This window comes from Nicotiana tabacum, chromosome 8 (genome assembly GCF_000715075.1).
Source record: "Nicotiana tabacum cultivar K326 chromosome 8, ASM71507v2, whole genome shotgun sequence".
Lineage (NCBI taxonomy): Eukaryota > Viridiplantae > Streptophyta > Magnoliopsida > Solanales > Solanaceae > Nicotiana > Nicotiana tabacum.
In genome coordinates this window covers 89,579,771-89,597,943 of record NC_134087.1, presented here as the reverse complement: position 1 = coordinate 89,597,943, position 18,173 = coordinate 89,579,771, and positions in this window count along the sequence as shown.

Genomic DNA, 18,173 nt, shown 5'->3' with positions numbered 1-18,173 from the left:
ATCAACATTTGCTATAGGAGGTAACTAATCCAAGACTTATACCACAGTTATAGGAATGACAATTGAGGCAGGGCGGGGCGGGCCGGGGCAGGCAGGGCAGACACTTAATAAGGCAGGGTATGAAATAAATAGGGCGGGGCGGGGCAAAACTTAAACAACAACAACAAACCCAGTTTGATCCCAGCAGGTAGGGTCTGGAAAGGGTAGCCTAAGGCCCAATTCAAAAACTGAATAATACTACTTAACTGTTACCTCCTTCCTTTTACATATGCAGAATTTACATCAAGGTGTCACATGCATCTTCTTTCACGAGAAGTTTTATTTTGTGTCTCATACAACTGATACTAGTTGTATGAAATTCCTTTTTATCTCACAAATTTGTGGACCCCAATTTTACACTTCTAGGTCCACAAAAATCTGGGTCCACAAAATTATAAGACAAAAAAAATATCTTATACAACTAATGTCAGTTATATGAGACACAAAATAAAATTTTCTCTCATTTCACAAAGCTTGTTAGCCTATAATCTTGTGATAAGTTTTCTCGTTAACCTATCCTCATCAACTGCTCTCATTTATGGGCATCACATGAAAGTTAGCAATTGAAACTCGTTTTTAAAATTTTGAGAAAAATAAGAGAATTATTTTCGATCAAAAAAGAGAATATTGACCAGCATATTAATAATACTTGTTATGAAAATATTATTGTGGATATCTATTTATTACTCCGCTGTAGATAATTTTTCTGAATAAGATTATCCATTTAGTACTCCATTGAAGTTTATCTTCAAGCACTTGATGCAGGCAGGTTGCAAGCAACTCAATGAAATGACTTGTAGCGGCTTCTTATTAAACAGGTAAGTTGCGAACAACTCATGTAGACAGCTTAAAAGCAACTCAAGAAAAGCCTCGCAACTGCTTCCAAAATAGCCTTGCAGATGCTTCCTTTATTATATAAATAGAGGTGATTTCAATTCATTATGTACAGCAGTTGTTACGACCCAAATCCTCCATCTGTGAGATATCGTGACGGCACCTAGTCTCTATGACTAGGTAAGCCTAATATTTGCGGAATAATAAAATGAAAACATAAATTTAACAATTAACTACAACAAATAATTTAACAACTGAAATAAGTGTCGCTCGACATATACAATAACCAATCTCGAGCTATACACAAAAATTTCTCAAAGACCCGGAACACTGTAAGTCACAAGCTTTTAAGAATTTCTAACTGTTCTATACATCAGTGTCTAAAAAAGTAAGGGAAGAATTAACATAAGAGGATAGAGGGGGACTCCGAGGTCTACGAACGCGGGCAGATATACCTTGAAGCCTCCTGAACAGCAATAACTATGCAACTAAAAGCGAGGCTGATAGGAGGTACCTGAATCTGCACACGAACTATGTGCAGAAGAGTAGCATGAGTACACGACAACGGTATCCAATAAGTGCCAAGCTTAACCTCGGTCGAGTAGTGACGAGGTCAGGTCAGGACCCTACTGGTATGTGTGTGTGTGTGTGTATGTGTGTGTGTGTGTGTGTGTGTATAAAATAAGACGGAGCAAAAATATTGCTGTAAAATAAAAGACTGAAATTTAACTAGAAGGAAATCATAGAAGGATAATAAGTGGATCTCCCGGAATAACGTTCTGTAATCCCAAAAGTAAATACACATCTCAAATAATGGAAATAATATCTGCGACATGAAATTCTACAGTTTAGACTAAGTACAAGTCAAGAAAGAAGCAAGAAATCCACTAACCTTACTGCACAGAGTTCAGATAAGCATTTAAGACACATAGACATGTTATTCTAGGCTAAACAGGATAGTTACACATGCTAGTATAACTCAACTAAAATGAAACAGGTTATTACTCAATGAAAAACAGAGTTTTAAATAAATAACCTGTGTAGACACTCGTCACCTCACATACATGGCGCTCACATATCACAACAGTACCAAATCCTAAGCGGAGTTCCCCCACATGAGTTAAGAACCATTATCCCCAAAGTTCTCTATGAAAAATCCTTGAATTATCGCCTTAATCCGAGCTCTCAAATGTCCCAAAATTGAAAATGGGAGAAAAACTCTCAAACTTGCCCTTTTCTGCCTAGCGATTTCACATTTGCGAGCCTATAGTTGCACCTGCGATGCTGCACGTGCAGAATTTACCTCGAAGGTGCGGAAATGACTTAACGGTTTGGTTTCGCATCTTCGATGAAGGTGGCCGCACCTGCGAGTGCATGCCTGCGAAAATTGGTCCGCTTCTGCCGTCTCTCTTCGCACCTGCGCTCCTTTGGCGCATCTGTGGGCATCGCAGATGCGGACTATTACCTCACACCTGCGACCCCTGATCTCCCATCCCACTCTGCTTTTGTGCTACACCTTCCGCATGTGCGATCTCGCACCTACGATCTCCCAACCGCAGGTAGGAAAACACTAGAAACCAGAAAACTTCAGCAATTGCATAAGTCCAAATTTCAATGTGTTAAGCATACAAAACACACCCGAGGCCCCCGGGACCTCAACCAAACATACCAACAAGTCCTAAAACACCATACAAACTTAGTTGAGCCCTCAAAGCATGTCAAACAACAACAAAAACATGAATCACCCTCCAATCCAAACTTAATGAACTTGAAACTTCAAATATCTACAACCGATACTGAAACATATCAAACCACGTCCGATTGACTTTACATTATGTACAAAAGTCATAAATGATACCACGAACCTATTCTAACTTCTAAAAATTCAATCCGACCCCAATATCAAAAAGTCCATTACCAGTCAAAATCTCTATAAACTTAGCTTTCGCCATTTCAAGTATAAATCAACTACAGACCTCCAAAACACAATCCGGACATGCCTCCAAGTCCAAAATTACCCAACGGAGCTAACGGATTTGACAAAACTCCATTTGAGAGTCGTCTTCATACAGTTCTGACTACGGTCAAAATCCTAAAGTTTAAGCTTCCATTTTAGGGACTAAGTGTCCCAAAACACTCCTAAACCAAGAACAAAACCTCCCGGCAAGTCAATAAGCATAAAACGATATAGGGGAAGCAGTAAATAAGGGATCAGGGGTATTACTCTCAAAATGACCGGCTTATTGTTACAATAGTGTAACAACCCGGCCGGTCATTTTGAGAGTTGTAGCCTTGTTCCCCTATTTACTACTCATTTTATGCATATTAGTTTCTATATGACTTGCCAGGGTAGTTGGTTCAATTCCGGATATTTCTCAGAATGAGTTGAGACACTTAGTCTCGTGATTGGAAGCTTAAGTTGAAAAAGTTGACCGGATATTGACTTGTTTGTAAATGGCTCCGGAATAGAGTTTCTAATTCCGTCAGCTTCACTGAGTGATTTTGGACTTAGGAGCGTGTTCAGATAGTGATTTGGAGGTCTGTAGTTGAATTAGGCTTAAAATAGCGAAAGTTGGAAATTTTGAAGTGTTACATCTCGCGTTTTCGTACGTTAAAAGTTTCGTCTTCAGTTAATTGAAGTAGACTCGGGGTTGAAATTATCTTGACGTTAACATATTTACGCAATTTATAACAAGTAATAAATAAGTGTTATGAAGGATAACGGAGTACACGAATTAAAAAAATGAGTTTCGTTGAAAGTGGCAAATTTGGGATAAAATACGGGGCGAGCTATAATACTCGATAATTATAAACTAATACCATGCAAGGTACCATATGAACGTGGTAGTATAATAAATAAAGTATATATAAAGTATATTAAAAATAACTAGAATTTTAAGTAATTTGGGGCAATTTTTAAATTATGCGGGTAATTGGTTAATTACCAGGTAACGAGACATTACCCAGTTAGCTAATAAGTGGGTAAAGATTAATAATCTTCACCCCACTCCCCACGTGGTAGTAGGACACTATTCAAGCATATGAATCATTAGTCATATATGCTTAGTAGGCTAAAGACGTGTAAATCATTAAAAGACTTATAAGAATGAGACATTTTAAAAGGTTCACTTTAAAAGCTTGGTTAACTTTAAAGAGCTTGGTTCATTTGGACAAAAGTAGTAGTACGTCCATTTAGTCTTGTTCGTATGTCATTATAGTTCAAAACATTAAGGGCAGAAGATTCCTTTCCTGTAAAATTAATTCCATCGAAATAATCCAAAGAAGCAGAAGCCTATTTCCGTTAAAAATACTTCAGCGTAATTCCATCAAAATTTTATGGTTACGAAAGAGTACGGTGCAATCTTCTCCAAGAATATTATATGGAGTTTTTCCTACTCCAGGTATGTTAAGATCATCCTTTGTTTCTTTTGGCATGGTCCAAATTATACTAAAGAAACGAGCAAACGCACAGTTTTCACAATTTACTCTATTCATAGAAATACTAAGGGTGTCTATATTCTTGATTCCCCATGTGAATTATTATTATCTTCTATTCATGGGTCTCAAAATAATACGCAGCTGAAAAAGTTTATCCAGAAGGAATATTGAGATTTTTATGTATTTTTCATGCATTTCACCCATTTATACATGCGCATCGACCCATGACCAGATGATGTTATATACGCGTATATATGTAAATATATGTATATGGGATATGGGAAAAGGCTACAACGTTATATACGCACCACCACCTGATCAGCTGGTATATGTTGATGATGTTGCCCACAGTGGCTGAGACGATATGATGGGATACCCTTAGTGGCTTGATGATATAATGTACACCCATACCTATGCATGGTACGACATTGATACGCACGTGCACGACATTATAAATGTTTCAAAATTTACAAAGTTATTCAAATTTAAAGATGTGTTTCTATATTCCATGTTTCATTTATGTCTTTTACGTACTAATTTTCATGCCTTACATACTCAATACATTCTTCGTACTGACGCCCTATTTCATAGGGCCTGCGTTTTATGCCCGCAGGTGCAGGTAGAAAAGCTGACGGTCCCCCTTCTTAGGATCCCTAATCAGCGAGAGTTGGCGTGCTCCATTTGATCCGGAGCTGCTTTTTATTTTGGTACGATATGTTTGTATATATATATGGGTGTGACGTGGATCAGTCCCGTCCTTGTACAATCTTATTTCTATTAGAGGTCTGTAGATAGTATGTCTAGTTGGGTTGTATGTGGCCTTGTCGGCTTTCAGTTTTGGATGTATAGTTGTCTATATCAACCTTGCCGGCTCGCCCATTGTATTCTGCATGTAAACGTACATATGCCTTGTTGGCAGGTTTCCTTCATGTATGTTATTTTTGTAATTCATCAGACGTTATTCAGTTTCATATCTTAGACGCATGGTTAGGGGTGTTTGACAGGTAAGATCCAGGCACCCGTCGCGGCCCATCAGTTTGGGTCGCGACAAAAGTGGTATCAGAGCAGTTCTGTCCTAGGATTTTCTACAGATCGTGTCTAGTAGAGTCTTGTTTATGGGTGTGTTGTGCACCACACTTATAGACAAAAGGCTACAGGACATATAGGATGTTATCCTCTCTTTTTATCTTAGATCGTACGATATAAGAATTCATGTTCCTAATGATATGTTACGTTTTCAGCAATGCCTCTGAAGACTACATCTGCTAGCATGGGTTAGAAGGCTACAGAAATGTTAGAAAGAGATATAAGTTACACTATGGAGTCAGACCCATTGGAAATCATGGGTTCTATTGAGGAGGATCCATATGAGTCCTCCGTTCGAGCTGTTTCGACCACTCCGGCAGCAGATGGGGTGAGAGGAGTTCCGACCTTACCAAGACCCTTAGTTTCATTATCACAACCCGTTGATCAGGATATGAGGGGAGTAATGCATGGAATGGCACATCCGGGTTTCCCTTAGGCTCAAAATTATGTCAAGTCATTTGCTGACACCAGCTCTTTTGAGGTTCCAGATGGTCCACACTCTTGGGAGTCCGTCAATCAAGGTTCATGAGTGTATGTTATGGTATGCGTAGAGGAAGAAGATAGTAGTCGGGCCAAGAGGAGGAAGGTAACTGATAAGGACATAAAGATTCTGCTTCGAAGTCTTTCCTATCAAGGCTCTCATATAGGACGAGGAAAAGACCCTCTACTCTAGACTTTCTCGAGATGTCAGCTTTTGGGTTGGTGAGCTCCACTTCTTCTGGGAATATTGCCAATTCACGGTTCGGCACATGTTAGGTTGTTTTATAAGGACGTAGGGAGCTCTGTCCCGAATTGTATATATACTATGGTTATGTTTACCCAGAGGCTTTGTAGCAGTATCTTGTATATAGTTTTGGGTATGACATGTCTACGATCTGGTCGGCCCCTATGTATATAAACCTTTTTTTAAACTAGTTATGCAAGTTATGTTTTAATATTGTTACCTATATATATGGATGTGGCCCAAAATGGCCCATGATAGATTTGATAATAAACAAGGATAAGGTATGTGGTGTTCAGTTGGGTAGAACTTTATATTATAATAGGTATGGATTGGTTGGCCTTTTGTTATGCTAACATCAAGTGTAGATCAAAGATGGTTTGATTTTAATTCCCAAGAGAGCCTGTTTTAGAATGGAAAGGTAATACAGCATCGCCAAGAGGTAAATTTATCTCCTATCTCAAGGCAAGGAAGATGATCATAAAGGACTATATTTATCACTGAGTTCGAGTTTGGGATGTGGAAGTAGAGTCACCAACAATTCAGTCCATCCCTGTGGTTAATGAGTTTTTCCGATGAACTTTAGGGTCTTCCGCCAAAGAGAGAAATTGAGTTTCTATTGACCTACTACCAGATACGCATCCAATATCTATTCCTCACTATAGGATGGCCCCTATAGAACTAAAAGAGTTGAAGGAACAACTAAAGGATTTGCTTGAAAAAGGCTTTACCAGACCTAGTACATCACCATAGGAAGCACATGTGTTATTTGTTAGGAAGAAAGATGGTACCTTACAAATATGTATTGATTATCGATAGTAGAATAAGGTGACGATCAAGAATAAGTACCCCGCTCCCGAGGATTGATGATTTATTTGATCAGTTGCAAGGTGTTAATTGTTTTTTCAAAGATAGACTTTAGGTCCGGGTACCATCAGGTAAGGGTTAAGAAGGAAGATATTCCAAAGACAGCATTCAAGACTAGATACGGGCACTTTGAGTTTCATGTTATGTCGTTCGGTTTGACCAATGCCCTAGAAATATTCATAGATTTGATGAACCGTGTGTTCATTCTCTTTTTAGATCTGTTCGTAATTAGATTTATTGACGATATATATTGGTATAATTGTCGTTTAGAGGATGAGCATGCAGATCACTTGCGTACTATGCTCAGAGTTCTACAAAGAGGGAAGTTGTATGCAAAACTCTATAAATGTGAATTCTGGTTGAACTCGTTAGCTTTCCTTGGGCATATCATTTCGGGTGAAGGCATTCAGGTGGATACACAAAAGATGGAGGCAATAAAGACTTGGCCTGGATCCACAACACCGACGGAGGTTCGTAGCTTTCTCGGTTTGGTATGTTATTACATGAGATTTGTAGAGGGATTTTCTTCCCTTTCATCACCTTTGACAAGGTTTTAGGAAGACACGAGGAAGGATAAGAAAAGATGAGTGAAAAGGTGACGAGAATGGATAAGTCCTTGGGGTTAAGCTCATAAGAGAGCTGATAGTTTCTCTAAGTTATAGAAGGCTCAGTATAGCCTGAATGAACCCAAAGAAGTATAAGACTTGTAACATTTAGATTAGATGAAATACTGCCTTGGTATTGAAATAAGGGCGTAATTGTGATAGATGAAGGATAAAGTTTGGGCCTTCGAAGAAGGGAATTCCATGAATAGTGAAAGATTAGAATACCCATGTAAGTTCACTCAGAAGGGAGCCGAGTTTTAATGGACCGACGCTTGTGAACGAAGTTTCCAGGCCTTAAAGGACAGATTAACTTTAGTACCGGTTCTAACGCTCCCAGAAGGGACCGATGATTATGTGATCTATTGTGATGCTTCCAGTGTTGGATTGGGTTTTGTGCTGATGTAGCATGGTAAGGTTGTGGCTTATGTTTCTAGACAACTAAGATAGCACAAAAAGAACTACCCGACCCACGATTTAGATTTAGTCGCGATAATTCATGCATTAAAGATATGGAGGCACTACTTGTATGGCATTCATGTTGATATCTATACGGATCATAAGAGCCTCCAGTATATCTTCAAGCAAAAGGAATTGAATCTACGTCAAAGGAGATGGTTGGAGCTACTTAAAGACTATGACGTTGATATTGTATACCATATGGGGAAGGCGAACATAGTAGCTGATGCCCTCAGCCGTAGATCTATAAGTATCCTATCGTATTTATAGCCAGAAAAGAGGGGAATAGACCATGAGGCTCATCAACTAGCTAGTCTTGGAGTTCGGTTACTGGACTCAGGTGCTATTGGAATTACTATTCAGAATACGACAATATCCTCTTTAGTAACTGAAGTAAAGGAACGCCAGTGCAAGGATCTTTTGTTAGTTCATTATAGGGATACCACCCTTCAGAAGGAGAATACACCGTTTGGAACTACAGAAGAAAGGGTCCTTAGATATCAATGACGATTATGTGTCCCTAATGTTGCAGGGCTATGTCGGTAGGTTATGGCAGAAACTCACTATTCTCATTATTCTGTCTATCTGGGAGCGACCAAGATGTATCATGATATCAGGGAAGTGTATTGGTGGGACAGAATGAAAAAGGATATAGCAGAATTTGTTGCTCAGTGTCCTAACTGTCAGCAGGTTAAGATTGAGCATCAAAAACCCGCTGGATTGTTGCAGGCTATGGAGATTCCAACTTGAAAATGGGAAATAATCAATATGGATTTTATCGTGGGCTTACCTCATACCCAACGTAAGTTCGATTCGATATGGGTGATTGTTGATAGGCTTACAAAGTTAGCCCATTTTCTGCCCGTTAGGACTACATATTCCTCAAAGGATTATGCAAGGCTTTATATTAAGGAAATAGTATGACTGCATGGTGTCCCTATATCTATTATCTCGTATAGAGGAGCTCAATTTACAACTAACTTCTGGAGTTCCTTTCAAAGAGGATTGGGGACTCAAGTAAGTCTTAGTACAACATTTCATTCCCAGACAGACGGACAGGCTGAGCGTACAATTCAAATACGGGAGGATATGTTACGAGCTTGTGTAATAAACTTCAAAGGTAGCTGGGATGATCATCTGCCGCTTATTGAGTTCGCGTATAATAATATCTATCATTCCATCATTCAGATGGCTCCGTACGAAGCTCTTTACGGACGGAAGTGTAGGTCGCCTATAGGGTGGTTCTATGTTGGAAAATCTGAATTACATGGTCCAGACCTGGTTCAGCAGGCCATAGAAAACGTAAAATTGATCCGGGATCGACTGTTAACAGCTCAGAGTCATCAAAAGTCATATTCTAACATGCGGCGACAAGATTTAGAGTTCGGGGTTGATAACTGGGTATTTTTAAAGGTGTCACCTATGAAGGGTGTGCTGAGATTTGGCAAAAAAGGCAAACTTAGCCCACGGTCTATTGGGCCTTATAGGATCATTCAGAGAGTGGGCCAAGTAGCTTATGAGTTAGAATTGCTCTCAGAATTGGAGTCTGTCTATCCGGTTTTCACGTTTCTATGTTATGGAAGTACATTTGAGATCCTACTCGAGTGGTGCCCACGGATGATGTATAGATTACAGAGGACTTGTCATACGAGAAAATTTCGGTTGCCATCCTAGACCGACAAATCTGCAAGCTACAGAATAAGGAGGTAGCCTCCATGAAAGTACTTTGGAGGAACAACAATGTGGAAGAAATGACTTGGGAGGCTAAGGAAAACATGAAGTCTAGATATCCCTACTTATTTCCTCCTCCGGAGAAGGGTACGAGTGAGACGTCATAACCATAAGGTACGTGTAGAAATTCTTGTGTTGGTTATTATTGTTGGTCATATGAGGCCATTGTTGTTATTCATAATTATGGTTCTGTGTGGCATTGGGTTATTAGGCTTCTACGGAGAGAGTTGGTAGTGGTGTTGAACATTCGAGGATGAATGTTTCTTAGGGGGAAAGGATGTTATCTCATATTTTTATACGTTAAAAGTTTCGTCTTCAGTTAATTGACGTAGACTCGGGGATGAGAACATCTTGACGTTAACATATTTACGCTATTTATAACAAGCGATAAATAAGTGTTATGAAGGATAAAGGGGTACACAAATTAAAGAAAATGAGTTTCGTTGAAAGTGGCCAATTTGGGATAAAATACGGTTCGAACGATAATACCTGATATTATAAACTAGTACCATGCAAGGTACCATATTACCACGGTAGTATAATGTATAAAGTATATTAAAAATAAGTAGAATTTTAAGTAATTTGGGGCAATTTTTAAATTATGTAGGTAATTAGTTAATTACCGGTTAACGGGACATTACCCAGTTAACTAATAAGTGGGTAAAGATTAATAATCTTCACCCCACTCACCATGTGGCAGTAGGCCACTATTCAAGCATATGATTCATTAGTCATATATGCTTAGTAGGCTAAAGACGTGTAAATCATTAAAAGACTTATAAGAATGGGTCATTTTAAAGGTTCACTTTAAAAGCTTGGTTAACTTTAAAGAGCTTGGTTCATTTGGACAAGTAGTAGTACGTCTATTTAGTCTTGTTCGTATGTCATTTTAGTTCAAAACATTAAGGGCATAAGCTTCCTTTCCTGCAAAATTAATTCCATCCAAGTAATCCAAACAAGTAGAAGCCTATTTTCGTTCAAAATACTTCAGCGTAATTCCATCAAAATTTTACAATTACAAAAGAGTACAGTGCAATCTTCGTCAAGAATATTATACGGAGTTTTTCCTCCTCCAGGTATGTTAAGTCCATCCCTTCTTTCTTTTGGCATGGTCCAAATTATACTGAAGCAACGAGAAAACACATAGTTTCCACAAATTACTCTATTCATAGAAATACTATGGGTATCTATACTCTTGGTTCCCCATGTAAATTATTATTATCTTCTGTTCATGGGTCTCAGAATAATACGCAGCTGAAAAAGTTTATAAGGAAGGAATATTGAGATTTTTACGTATTTTTCATTCATTTCACCTATTTATACATGTGCATTGACCCATGACCAGATGGCGTTATATACGCGTATATATGTAAATATATGTATATGGGATATGGGAAAAGGTTACGATGTTATATACGCACCACCACCTGATCAGCTGGTATATGTTGATGATGTTGCCCATAGTGGCTGAGACGATATGATGGGATGCCCTCAGTGGCTTGATGATATAATGTACACCCATACCTATGCATAACACGACATTTATATGCACGTGCATGACATTATAAATGTTTCAGAATTTATAAAGTTATTCAGATTTAAAGATGTGTTTCTATATTCCATGTTTCATCTATGTCTTTTACGTACTAATTTTCATGCCTTACATACTCAGTACATTTTTTGTACTGACACCCTATTTTACGGGGCCTGCGTTTCATGCCCGTAGGTGTAGGTAGGCAAGCTGACGGTCCCCCTTCTTAGGATCCCTGATCAACGAGAGTTGGCGTGCTCCACTTGATTCGGAGCTGCTTTTGATTTTGGTACGATACGTTTGTATATATTTATGAGTATGATGTGGATCAGTCCCGTCCTTGTACAATTTTGTTTCTATTAGAGGTCTGTAGACAGTATGTCTAGTTGGGTTGTATATGTCCTTGTCGGCTTTCAGTTTTGGATGTATAGTTGTCTATAGTAGCCTTGCCAGCTCGCCCACTGTATATTGCATGTATACGTACATATGCCTTGTTAGCAGGTTTCCTTCATGTATGTTATTTTTGTAATTCACTAGATGTTATTCAGGTTCATATCTTAGACGCATGCGTAGGGGTGGTTGACAGGTAGGACCCAGGCACCCATCGTGGCCCATCAGTTTGGGTTGTGACAAGAAGTTTGACCGAAAGTGAACTTTATGTTTACCTTACTCAGATTGGGGTTCCAGGAATTGGAGTAGGTCCGTTGTGTCATTTGTGACTTGTATGTAAAATTTAAGGTCAATCAGACGTGATTTGATAGGTTTCGGCATCGAATGTAAAAGTTAGAAGTTCAAAAGTTTATTAGGTTGAATCAATGTGAAATTTGTAGTTTTTGCGTTTTTTGAGATGATTTGAAGGCTTAGCTAAGTTTGTATGGTGGTTTAGGACTTGTTTATATGTTTGGTTGAGGTCCCGGGAGCCTCGAGTGAATTTCAGATGGTTAACAAAGTGAAAACTGAACTTGAAGGACTGTTGAGGATTGTTGGTGTCCAGTTATGGTTTCCTTCTATGCGATCGCGTGAGTAGGAACGCGACCGTGAAGGCTTAGTTGAGGCAGATGGTATTTTACTCTACGTGGTCGTGATCTGGAGTACGCGGTCGCGTTGGTTAGTATAGGTAGAGCACCGTGAATGGATACGCTAGGCCGCATTCACAAAGAGGAAAGGAAGAGGGCTAGTCACGCGCGTTGCTCTATGCGAACACATGGGTGTTGGTGTGATCGTGTGGGTCTGGAGAGGTATGCAACGCGTTCACATAGACTTGTCTGCATTTGCGTAGGGTCTGATTTTGTCAGCCTAAGATTGTGCTACGCGATCACGATGAAGGGATATCTGGGTAGAAACTTAAATATTTCAAAACGAGGGTTTAAAATCCTTAATTTCGTGTTATGTGATTGGTGTTGAGGTGATGCATGTGCTAGGTGACAGGCATGTAGGTGTGCACCGAAAGGATCGTGACTTGGTCGATTTCATGGGACCGTATAGTTGAATAATCTTGTTGTTACTCATATTTTCACCACGTGTTAGAGAAATTGAGTTGTCAGCCATGCTAGAAATCCTGTTTAGATTTCATGTTGGTAATGTTGGAACACACAGAGGTCGTGTTACATGTTGAACTATCTGCTTAACTTTCCATTCTATATTTAGTCACGACTATTAATTGCAAATTATATCTCAGTCTTTGTTGTCCTCATTTGATACATCATATCATCATTGTTTGTGTTAATTACCATAGTTCGGGTGAGCCGATAGACTAGAGAGATTAATGACTAAGTGAGGCTTAGGCTTTATTGTGAGCGGTATTCATGGAATCGGGTTGCATGCCACAGTAGGTTTATTGATTCATGCCAGAACATGACTTATTATAGCGCTTGGGTTGGATCGGCCCCTCCGGAGTTTGCACATTCACAGTGGGCACAATGCTAGCAGTTATTTACATTTGGGCTGGATCTGCCCTGGTTTATTTGCATTTGGACTAGATCTGCCCTGGTTTATTTATATTTGGGCTAGATCTACCCTGTTCTGTGTTAAGTTTTGTTGTAAAATCTGAAAGCATGTCTAAATTATTGTACCTTTACTTGTAAACTAAGAATTTCTGAGATATCACTGTAGTATTTTTTGTAACTTACCATGTTGTTAAATGTTGAAAGTTGGCTGTAATATTTTAACTCGTCATTACTTTCAGTCCAACGGTTAGATTGGTTACTTATTGAGTTGGTTATACTCATGTTATACCCTACACTTCGTGTCCAAATCTAGGTATTTTCGATCATGGCGGTTGCTGATTTGCGGAGTTCAGACCTTCGGAAATCATCGAGGTAGTTGCTTGGCGTCTACAGAACTTGACTCTCCTCCCTTATCTTTCAGTTATTTATTTAGTTTTACTTTCTAGACAGTGTACCAGACTGTGTCATTATGTAGATACTCATGTACTTAGTGACACCCCTGTTTTGGGAGAGATTATGTATAGAGTTATGATTTCCTATCCTATTTTTAAGAGAATTTTCTTTAATTAAACTGTTTTTAGTATCTTTCAAAGCTTAAAAGTGTTGGAAATGTCTGAGTAGTCGGCTTGCCTAGTAGTATGATAGGCGCTATCACGATGGTTTGGTTTTGGCTTGTGACAATCAGTTTGAATTTGAATAATATATCAATCTCTCTTTATACTTCTCTTTAATTTATTACTTTACGTTCTCTATTTTAAAACATGTTATCAGCACGAGACTTTGCCTTTAGCACGTACTTTGAAAGATATGTTATTGTAGTTATCCTCGTCCAAAGGTATCGATTCTCATTGTAAGTAAGACAAAATTATTGTATTTATGGATTTTTACCCTTTATATAGTGCGTTGAACAATTGATATTTCTTTAGCGTCACTATTTCATTTCCATATTAGCAAAGAAAACATGAAAATAATTCCATGTTTGGCTTAAAGGTTTTACTGTATCACTTCATCTTTGTGAAGAATAAATTATTTTTCCTTGCTGCCTTGTCATCTTGAAGTAGGTTTGTAGTAAAGGACTCGTGACATTAATTTTTGTACTTTTATATATTTTCTTAACACTAACTATTCATTGAGTTGAGTTAGCAAAAGTCTATGGCTATAAATCAGATCTAATCGCCATCATTAAGAATTCTACTCGGGAGGTTAGTACTTCCTTCATATCAGATATTCCTATTTTTGCTACCAATAGTATGAGTTTTGTTCTTGGTCCTAAGGAGCCTAATTGGTTCACTTGGCAGTTCATGCTATAAATTTGTTCTCGAAGAACAATATTACGAGAAGACACTATAGTTTATTATTTTAAACTATATTGATGGCTACGCATGAGAGTTTGCAAGAAATATATAGCCACCTGTAGTGGCAATATTTATGGCTTAATTTTGTGGTTTACTTGAACTCGACTAGAGTACAACCACTAGAAGTGGAAATATTTCGTTTATTTCATTGTAACTAAATTTTGTTGACCACCAGAAGTGTATATGCATATGACCACTAGAAGTGATAATTTAGGCTTGTTATAATTACAGTTAAAGATACGTTAGAGAAAAATTTGTCATATTACATATATGCTTCAATTTGCTCCCGAAGTAGCAAATATCTTAAAAAGAGGTTCGAAGCATCACAATATGATGTGATTAACACGTTCAAATAATTATATTTTATTCCCCGAAGGATGAATGATAAATATTAATCTATTCCAGAAGTGAATGAGGTAATATTAATAAAGCTTGTAAATATAGACGTGTTCTTGGTTGTGAAGATATCACAACTTACCTCCAGAAGAGGTAATATGATTGAGAGAACATATGCTTAATCTTTCGTACTTCAAATTTGCCCCTAAAGTATTAAACAATTAAAATTTCCTCCTGAAGCAGGAAAATATTATAAAGCAGTGTAAATACCACAATTCACCGTCTAAAGAGGTAGAATAACAAAAAATACAAATATTATTTTTGTGGCATAGAGATCATTATAGCACGTACGTGTTGTACGTCAAACATCTTCGATAATTTTTTATTCTAAGGCAAAGGGATTCTTGTAGAATACTTTTTATTATAACTACATTGATATTATGGTTAATTGTTGTCAACTACCCCGAAGAAAATAACAACTCATGTATTTTTCCCTAAAGGATGTAATGACTCTGTGTTGTAGCTTTGATATAAAATATTCAGGTGTTAATGTCGTTTCTCCCTGAAGTAGACATTTGTCACAAAGTTGGTGGTGAAATACTGAATTTTTTTAATTTTTATCATTTATAAATCTAGAATTGTCTTTATATTGTTCATTTGATTATGATTTCTATCATGATACCAGAAGTGTCAGGGCAATATTTAATAGTACAAAATATATCAAAAACTCGTGAAGAGCTAAATGTTTATCTAGAAGACACATGACACCAGTAGTGTCAGAATTAGATTGTAGATAATAAATGAAGACTCTCGAAGAGCTTATATACAAATATATCATTCATATTATATGATTATGGTCAAAACATATATTGTAGTAAACCTGAAGTTTACTAATACATATGACTATCATACCGAGACTACAAATCATTGGAAGATTGAAAATGTTCATATTTCCTCATTCTGTACTACATCACGTGTCACAGTAAATCAGAAGTTTACTAATGCAAAAGTAGTCACAGTAAACCATAAATTTTACTAAGGTAAAAGTAGCTACAGTAAACCCGGAATTTATGAATACAAAAGTAGCTACAATAAATCAGAGGTTTACTGATGCAAAAGTTTATGCCATAGTAAATCAAAAGTTTACTGAAAAACCGTACATGCCATGATAAACCTAAAGTTTTCAAATGCAAATAAGTTATCATTCCGTATAATCGATATTGCCATCAGATTTAAGTATGATGAGCTAATCAAGAATTATGATAAGCATATATTGAAGAACTAGAAGATTCTTCAAGAATTCTCTTGTGTTGCTTGTTCTCATAATAAATTGATTATACCAACTAAAGTTGGGACTAAGATCCCTGATTCTGAAATATATAAAAGGTGAATATGGACTCATTCACCTGTCATGTGAACCACTTAAAGATGCATAGATGCATATATGAGATGGTCACATATGTGTTTATTGTCAACCTGCAGTTTGTCATTTAAAATTGCTCTTCTCAATTAAGAGCATAATTTTCAGAGTAATCAAGACAGTTCATCTTGATAATGCTGGTTTATATCCAAGCTGGTTTAGCATTGAATACCTCCTATTAATTGCTAAACTATTGCTTATGAGAATAAAGTTTCATGTGTTGGTCTAAGATTTTCTAAATTGCATACATCAACACTTGTATGTATCAGACCAACAAGATATGATAAGTCCTCACCTCACAATTGGTTTTGGATTAGAAATCAAATATTTTTACTATATAATAATTTTAATGTGTGGTATATGATTAATTTTTCTACCACAATGCACAAAAATAGGTTCCCAAATAAGATTAAGGATATATGTTAGTTTTCTAACATTTGAGGGGTGAAATAAGAAGTTGAAGAATATGTTATATGAATCGAATTATTATTAATATGATCTTCATTCATAAGATAATTCAAGTCAAATGCCGGGAGCATTTGTTGATCCAAAAGTAAATATCATATTTCAGCTGCAAATGCTCATATTAAAATTAAAGTCCCTGAAGAATAGAGTTTACTGCATCCATGAAGCGTAGTAGACCAATCAGTTCCAAAGATAAAAATTCTTAAAAAAGGATAGGAGTAAATGATCAAAACGATCTTAATCAGGAGGAAATGAGCTCTAGAAGAGCCCACGACATAACATTTCATGAAACTCAAGAATAAGTTTAGGTACCTAAAAATAAAAATAAAAAGTAATGAGATCTCAACAAGTTATGTTGCTTGGAAACCGATACAAAAATAATCGTCGGCGATATATTTGAATAATATAGTGTACAATATTGTAAAATATTGTGAGGATCGGACCTGTAGTCCAGATACTTGAAGATGTCATGCCATTTAAATTTAAGTCATAATCTATATGACTTATTTGATCAAATTTATATGAAAATCCCTGAAGGATTTAAAATGCCTGAAGCATATCCAAAATCTCGAAAAATATGTTCAATGAAATTACAAAGATCATTGTACGATTTAAAGCAATCTGGGCGCATGTGGTATAATTGCCTCAGTGAATATTTGCTTAAAGAAGGTTACATAAATGTTGTTATTTGGCCATGTATAAAAAATGGCATTAAAATTTTGTTATACTTCTTATTTATGATGATGGCATAAATCTTGTTAGGAACTCCAGAAGACCTCAAAAAGGTAACTGAATATCTTAAGAAATAATTTGAGATGAAAGATCTTGGAAAGACATAACTTTATTCTGATCTGCAAAATAAACATTTAGCATACGGAATCTTTATCCATCAAACTGCCTATACAGAAAGGGAACTCTTGATATGAATTTGCTTTATGCTAACAAAGGTAGTACAGATCTTGTTGGTTATGCAGATGCATGTTATTTATCTGATCAACATAAAGCTCGATCTCAAATCAGGTATGTGTTTACATGTAGAGGTACTGTCATATCATGGCACTCCACAAAGCAATCTATTGTTGCCACTCCTTCAAATCATGCTGAGATAATAGTTATTCATGAAACAAGTAGGGAATGCATATGGTTGAGATAAATGGTTCATTTTATTCGAGAAAACTGTGGTTTGGCATGTGATAAAAAAATCACAATTTTATAAGAAGACAATACTTGATGCATGGCCCAATTAAAGGGAGGATCCATAAAAAAAGATAGAACGAAACACATTTCACCAAAGTTATTCTTCACACGCGATCTCCAAAAGAGTGGTAATATCGATGTGCATC